This window comes from Heptranchias perlo, chromosome 20 (genome assembly GCF_035084215.1).
Source record: "Heptranchias perlo isolate sHepPer1 chromosome 20, sHepPer1.hap1, whole genome shotgun sequence".
In the NCBI taxonomy this organism is placed as follows: domain Eukaryota; kingdom Metazoa; phylum Chordata; class Chondrichthyes; order Hexanchiformes; family Hexanchidae; genus Heptranchias; species Heptranchias perlo.
This window is the reverse complement of record NC_090344.1, coordinates 19,227,865-19,236,163: the sequence shown is the minus strand read 5'-3', so window position 1 is coordinate 19,236,163 and position 8,299 is coordinate 19,227,865. Positions and strand designations below refer to the sequence as shown.

Genomic DNA, 8,299 nt, shown 5'->3' with positions numbered 1-8,299 from the left:
TACCTCGAATTTAGTCGATTAAGGGCTGATTTGATCGAACTTTTCAAAATATTAAGGGGAACTGATGGAGTAGATAGAGAAAAACTATTTCCGCCGGTTGTGGTGTCTCGGACTAAGGGACATAGCCTAAATATTAGGGTCAGGACTTTCAGGAGTGAAGTTGGGAAACACCTCTGCAAGCAAAGGGAGGTAGAAGTTTGGAACTCTCTTCCGCAAACGGCAGTTGATGCGAGCTCAATTGTTAATTTTAAACCTGAGATTGATCGATTTTTGTTAACTGAAGTTATTAAGCGATCCGGGGCTAAAGCGATTATCTGGAGTTCGGTCACATATCAGCCATGATCTGTTTGAATTGCGGAACAAGCTCGAGGGGAGAAATGGCATACTTATATTCCTCAGCTCCTCATTGGTGAGAATGATTCTGCATTGGCCGGAAATCGAACCAAAGTCTCCCGCATAAGAGGTGAGAATTCGACCCCTGCACAACCAATGCGCGCGTTCTTAATAGCGGCAAGTGTCCATTTGGAATCCGATCTGAATGAACATGCTGTTTACAGCTGCGGTGGCCGAGTGTTTAAAGCGTTGGACTCAAAATTCAATTGAGGTTTTCCTGCGCAGGTTTGAATTCTGCTCGCAGAGCAACTGTTTAAAGATCACTTCAGTGCTGAAATAGATTAATTGGAGTTAATTGATCTCATTTATCTCTCTCCCAGAATGAGAGATTCGACAGCGTGGCCGGTGCTTTTAATTAGTGTCAGATCTTCTCTTGCAAGATTTCAAGACCAGACCAGGAATCTCTCCCAATCAGGAACTTAAATTCTGCTCGTTTGCAAAACCTGACATTTCCACTCTTCATTTTCTTTGCCTGCATCTCTCCATCTCGCCCTGTCTCTGTCTTTTGTCTCTCTGTGTTGTCCCCGATGGACTTCTCAGGCTTCGTTGAACGGCGAGAGCTGATCTAACCGGCAATAATATCAGAGAATGTGAAAGAAAAAAAAGACGGAGACAGTAGGAAAAGTAAAGGTGCAACCCAGCTGATAAATTCGTCGCTAATGTGTCCACATTCATGGATCTTCGTTCTCATAGTGAATGAAAGCAACAATTTGAGTAAAGTGTACTTATGGTGGAGTGTAAACTATGACGATGCCGAGACAGACGACAATGTAGTTTCAGAGTAATTCATTCTGTAAAGTGTTACTTGATAATACAAGTCATACATTCAAAACAAATTTGATATTGTTGAAATGATATAATTAGTGCAGAACCTGCCATTGTTCCACATCGTATATCGTACAAGAAAGCGGGATTGTATGGACATGGTGTTCTGAAAGGATGGCGGATCGGCTGCGTGGCAGCGAAATTTTACAGTGACTGCACGGCTCTGTTGCCAGTTGATCTTTGGGTCTGATTTTCTCTCAGGGAGTTTCATTGGTTCAAATCCCGGATGAGCCCAGTTGTGTCCCCATTTTTAGTCAAAGATCACCAATTGGCTTCTCATTTCCTTTCAGCGGTGCAGAAGGCAGGTTTGACTTATCTCCAGCGGAGCATGTTTGAGCACCAGAGGACAGAATGCAGAGGGTTTGTTCACGAAAGACACGTGGATGAAATGAAGACAATCTTTCAAGAAGTTGTACAGATTGAACCCGGCACATGAATTTATCCCAATTCAGGCGATCTCATGGGTACAGATAAAAAAGGTAACGGATGCTGCATTGGACTGCAACCAAACCCCTGGTTTCCCACCGGCAGGCGAGGGTTCGACACTGAACCACCAATGCACGCATGGCTGCAGTTTGCACGTGTAGCTTTGGATAAAAGTCTGGAACATGCAGTCTGGTAGAGTTCCTGTGATGAGCCTGCGCAGTCTGCTCTACAGCCGGGTGCTACCTGTGGGTGACCAAACGAGTGGGTCAAGCATGGTCTTGAAATTGACTGAGATTCGAAATCACTTCACACCGCCACTGTAAAATGGTTAAATAAATAACAGCTGTAGTTACCAAGCAATGTTTACTTCTCTCAGAAATAAAGTTATAATCCAGCCCGATGTGCATCTCACGACATGAGACGAATTTCCTTTAAGGTGCAGCTTAAAGTCTGCTCAATCACAGAATTGGAGATTTGGACTATTTTTCTTTACATGTATCTCTCTATCTCTGTCTGCGTTTCTTCACTTTCGGTGTTACTCCCTAATGGACTTATCAGGCTTCCTTCAACGGCCAGGTCTGGAAACCCGGGATGGGAAAAGGCTGTCGGTTCTTCGTCCAATTGTTGGATTTCAATGGGATGAGTTTTGCTATTTTCAGTCTCCGTTTTCGGGAAATATAAACCCAGATGGGTTTTCACCTCCTCGGGTCCCGACACCTTCGGGTAATGGGAATGAACCCGATCTATCGTTCGGTCTTAATGTCTGTATTCTCATTGTTTAAAATCATCGGCCTCGCTGGAGAATCTCTCATTCTGGGAGAGAGATAAATGCGGTCAATTAACTCCAATTAATCTATTTCAGCACTGAAGTGATCTTTAAACAGGAGCTCTGCGAGCAGGATTCAAACCTGGGCAGGAAAACCTCAATTGAATTTTGAGTCCAACGCTTTAAACACTCGGCCACCGCAGCTGTAAACGGCATATTCATTCAGATCGGATTCCAAATGGACACATGCTGCTGTTACAAACGCGCGCATTGGTTGTGCATGGGTCGAATTCTTACCTGTTGTGCTGGAGACCTTGGTTCGATTCCCAATATAATGCAGGATCATTCTGTAACAATGAGGAGCTGAGGAGCAAAAGTATACCATTTCGCCCCTCGAGCCTGTTGCGCAATTCAATGAGATCCTGGTTGATATGTAACCTAACTGCATATTATCGCCTTAGCCCCATGTCCCTTAATGCCTTTGGTCAACAAAAATCTATCAATTTCAGTCTTAAAATTGACAATTGAGCTCGCATCAACTGCCGTTTGCGGAAGAGAGTTCCAAACTTTTACCTCCCTTTGCTTGCAGAGGTGTTTCCCAACTTCACTCCTGAAAGTCCTGACCCAAATGTTTATGCTCTGTCCCCGAGTCCGAGACACGCTAACGGGCGAAAATATTTTTTTTCTGTTTACCCCATCAGTTCCCCTTAATATTTTGAAATGTTCGATCAAATCAGCACTTAATGTACTTATTTCGAGGCAAACCCGAGTTTATGTAATCTCTCCGCGTAATTTAAACTTTGGAGCCCAGGTAGCACTCTCGTAAATCGACGCTGCACTCCCTTCATAGTCAATATATCCTTCCTAAGGTGCGTTGCCCAGAACTGAAGACAATACTCCAGGTGTGGTCTAAACAGATCTTTGTACAGCTGTATCATAATGCCTATCTCCTTGTATTCTAGTCGTCTAGATATAAAGACCAACATTCCATTAATCTTTTTGATTATTTTTCTACCTGTCCATGACATTTTAATGATCGATGTACACGGGCCCCTAAGTCTTTTTGGACCTCCACTGTTTCGAGCTTTTCACCATTTAGAAAGTACTCTGATTTATCCTTTTAGGTCGAAAGTAGATGACCTCACACTTGACGAAATTCAGAACCATTTGCCACAATTTTGCCCATTCATTAATTATATTAATGACTCTCTGTAATTTTATGCTTTCATCTGCACTGCTTACAATGCTGCCCATCTTGGTGTCATCGGCAAACTTGGATATGTGCCTTTCTATCTCGTCATCTAATATCCGCCTGAATTGGGAAAAATCCAAATTCAGTTTCAATCTCCTCATCATCTTGAGACATTTTATTTGCTTCATGTGTTTTGCGCCGACGAAACTTCGACATTCAGTCCACTGGAGCTCAAACATCCTCTGGCCACAATTCAGTTCTCCCAACAACAAAACTGAAAAGATGTGAGAAGCCAATTGGGAACGCTTCACTGAAAGAAACAACACATGAGGGCTCGTCCGGGATTTGAACCCGGGACATCTCGCATATCACTCAATGAAACTCCCCAAGCGAGAATCATACCCCTAGACCAACGAGCCGCTGTTAGTTTAGTTGTGAAGCCAGTGTAAATGTTCGTTGCGTCTCACAGCCGATCGGCCATCCTTTCAGATCACTTCGATCCATTCACTCTCGTTTTCTATTCGGGTGGACAGCAATATCAAGTTGTGCACCAACTATTTCCATTCACCAATATTAGTCTCCCTTTACCAAATTGCTTTCGAGTGCACGACTTGAGTTATCAAGTAAGACGTTTCAGAATTAGCTGCTCTTAAACTACATTGCTTGGGAGGATACTGAGAGTCGTGTCGATTTGTGGCACGCTCTGTTCCCTTTGCATCACATCCTACACATAGAATTGAATCATAGAAATGTTACAGCACGGAAAGAGGCCATTCGCGCTATCGAGTCCGTGCCAGCTCTCTGCAAGAGCAATCCAGCTAGAACCTATCCTCGAAGACCTGCATTATTTTTCCTTTCAAGTAATTATCCAGTTCCACTTTGAAGGCCATGATTGAATCTGCCTCCATTGCACCCTCGGGCAGTCCAGATCCGAACCTCTCGCTGTGTAACAAAGTTTTTCCTCATGTCACCTTTGGTTATTTTGACAATCACCTTAAATCTATGTCCTCTGGTTCTTGATCCTTCCGCTAATAGGTACAGTTTCTCTCCATCTCCTCTGTCCAGACACTTCATGATTTTGAATACCTCTATCAAATCTCTACAAAACCGTCTCTGTTTCGAGGAGAACAACCCCAGATTATCTTGCCTATCCACGTTACTAAATTCCCTCGTCCATGGAATTAGGCTAGTATTTTTTATCTGCACCCCTCTAAGGCCTTCACATCTTTCCTGAAGTGCCATGTCCAGAACCGGACACAATAATTCAGTTGTGTTCAAACCAGTGTGTTATAAAATTTCATCATGACAGCTATACTTTTGTACTCTATACATCTATTTATAAAGCCCAGGATCCCGTATGCTTTTTAACCGCTTTCTCAATCTGCCCTGCCACATTCAACGATTTGTACACATAAACCCCTCTTTGTTCCTGTACCGCTTTTACATTTGTACCCTGGAGTTTATATTGCCTCTCCTCGTTCTTCCAACCGAAATGTATGACTTCTCATTTTTCTGCATTAAATTTCATCTGCCACGTCGCCGCCCATGCCACCAGCCTACCGATATCCTTTGAAGACTATCACTAATCTAATCACTGTTTACGACCATTCCAAGGTTTGTTTCACCTGCAAATTTTAAATTGTGCTCTGTGCACTCAAGTCCAAGTCATTAATATATATCAAGAAAAGCAGTGGTCCCAGCACTGATCCCTGGGGAACGCCACTGTACACCTCTCGCCAGTTCGAAAAACAACCGTTCACCAGTAATCTCTGTTTCCTGCTCTTAGTCAATTCTGCATTCATGTTGTTACTGCCCCCTTTATTCCATGGGCCGCAATCTTGATGATAAGCCTACCATGCGGCACTTTATCAAACGCCTTTTGAAAGTCCACATACACCACATCAACTGAATTGCCCTCATCTATCCTCTCTGTTACCTCATCAAAAAACTCTTACAGGTTAGTTAACCACGATTTGACTTTAACAAATCCGTGCTGGCTGTCCCTAATCATTCCACCCTCGTCCAGGTGACTGTTAATTCTATCCCGGGTTATCGTTTCTAAACGTTTCCCCACCACTGAGGTTAAACTGACTGGCCTATAGTTGCTGGGTTTATTCGTACACCCTTTTTTGGGCAAGGGTGTAATCTTTCCAATTCTCCAGTCCTCTGGCACCACCCACATATCTCAGGATGTTTGTAGATTATGGCCAGTACCTCCGCAATTAACATCTTTAAATCCCTCAGCATCCTAGCATGCATCCCATCCGGACCTGGTGGTTTATCCACTTCAAGTACAGCCAGCCGTTCAAGTGCCTCTTCTTTTTCAATTTTTAGACCATCCAGTATCTTAACTATACCTTCTTTTGCTGAGGCTCTGGCAGCATCTTCTTGGTAAAGACAGATGCAAAGTATTCATTTGGTACCTGGGCCATCCCCTCTGCCTCCATGAGTAGATCTCCTTTATCGGGCCTACTCGGCCTCTCCCCTCTCCTTACTACCCGTTTAATGTTTACATGCCTGTCGAAAACATTTGGATTCCCTTTTATGTTGGCCGTCAGCCTATAGTCATATTTCTCTGTGCCTCTCATTTCCTTTTTCACTTCCCCTCTGAACTCCTTAAATTCGGCCTGGTGAATGAGTGCATAAAAAAAAGTTAGCATTTCTTTCAGCCGGAAACAGAAAGTTACTGGTTGATAAATGGCGATTTGAACAAGTATTCGTCTTTTTTACAGTGTTTAATCAGTTTTGACAAGTTAATACAGTGAACTAATACAGAAAAGTATTTTGTAAAAGTTGAATTCCTGATCGGGAACCGCCTCAGACAGCGCATTACTGCCCATCCCTGGGATACAAGATACTACCGAAGCTTTGACAACACATCGCAGGTCCCGCTGCAAAGACACAGCTTGCCAGCTGTTCAGCAATTTGGAACCTGGATAGGGAGTTAAACGCTGAACCATCATCTCACTACCCACTTTAGTCTGATACTCCACCGACTGAGCTACCCAGGCTCGATACTACATAAGCTCCCATCGTACGTATTCATGGGAGGTCTCTGAATTATCCCTGCAGCCGTCGAGCAAGAGTGAGGTCCGTTTGATACAATTCTCAGTATTGTGTTGAGGAGAATCCTTGTTCCTGTTAAACATGATGTAAGAAACATGGGCAGTGAACTCGTGAGTTTATAATTCTTCTTGTTTGTGCCAAATGTCTTGTCATTCGTTAGCAGCAATTAAAATCACACTTTACCAATTGGCTCAAAAGCTGAACTTGTCCCACACGGGAGCTGCAAAAGGCCTCTCGAACTTTCAGCGTATTAACATATGTAAGCTGAATAATTTCACCCGTGACACAGTGACACCAGGCAGAATATTTCCCTTCCAAATTTTCCCCACACGACACTTCCAACCGATGAATATCGGCTTAACGAAAAGAAGAATTGTTTCTTTGGTTCTTTAGATTTAAAGATCTTGTACCGGCCCCTTTGCCATAGGAGCTGCCGCTAAAAGCCCCCTCTCTCCCGATGAACAAATAAACTGGCACCTCCTATTGCAAGACGGTAGACCAGAGGAACCCAAGAGCCCACATGGGAACACTGAGAAGTAGATGCGTTATGGAACATACCAGTTGTACCTTGAACTCCAGTCAAAATGTTCGGAGTAAAAGGTTTGATTGTTTTGGAAGACGCTCGAACTCACAACCTGGTCATGTCAGGAGCCCACACTGCTATAAATAAGTAACGCACGCTTAACAATTGTGCAACACGAGAGAAGCGCAAAACCGACAGCATCAGCGCTCCTGCCAAACAGCTTCATTTTCGGTCTCTCAATTATCACTTCGAGATCTTTCTCAAACAGAAGCCTCCAATCCAGATGCTCTTCGTTAAATAACAATTCCCGAATCAAGAGAGTTTTCATCGATCATTACTAAAGCATGTACAATTTCCTCACCTGTTCCTTTTAATCCCTGGGATGGTGACAATCAGGTCCTGGAGATTTGTCTATCTTTAGCCCAATTATTTTCTCCATTGCCGTTATTTTACTGATACGAATCCCCGTGATTTATTAACAGTTTCCCTCGTGTCTCTGGGATGTTATCCTCATCCATTTCTGTGACAACTGGTGCAAAGTAAAAATTGAGCAAATGCCATTTCCTGATTTTCAATTACAATATCACCTCCATCTGTTTTTAAGCGGCCCAAGTTACTCTAAGCCTCCTTTCTTTCTCTTAATATACTTGTAAAACGTTGAGAGTTGTCCTCATTTTCCCTCACAAGTTTTTCTCCTTTTCCCTTTTTGCTCCTCTTACGATGTTTTCGTTTCAGCACCACAACAAACAACACTTCGCTGTAAAGTTCGGCTCAATAGTTCTCCAATGTCAGAGCGAGAATTGTCTGAAGCCCTAATTTATGTAATGTAACAAATACAATCACACATAATCATCCGTGTATCAACGCACTGATGGATACACAAAGATAAACACAGCGAGAAATCCAGTCAGTGTCGGAATGCACAGGTAAACGGACAAGCGAAATGGACAGAGATGAAACGGCCTGAACCCCCAATAGTGAAGTGTCGCTGATAGATATTAGTGAGAGGAGGTGGGACTACTGCATCATCAATTGGCGCTGTGGCTTAGCTGGTTAAAGCATCTGTCGAGTAAACAGGAGATCCTGGGTTCAACTCCCAGCAGTGCCT

General features: G+C 43.4%; 2 non-coding genes across 2 annotated transcripts; one reads left to right on the top strand and one right to left on the bottom strand.

Moving 5' to 3' along the window:
• Nucleotides 1-3,932: 3,932 nt before the first annotated feature.
• On the bottom strand, nt 3,933-4,021 carry trnap-ggg (transfer RNA proline (anticodon GGG)). The gene is given in 2 exon segments: nt 3,933-3,968; nt 3,986-4,021. It is a non-coding gene; the product is annotated as a tRNA-Pro (tRNA).
• Nucleotides 4,022-8,225: 4,204 nt separating this feature from the next.
• trnat-agu (transfer RNA threonine (anticodon AGU)) lies at nt 8,226-8,299 on the top strand. Its single transcript has one exon. It is a non-coding gene; the product is annotated as a tRNA-Thr (tRNA).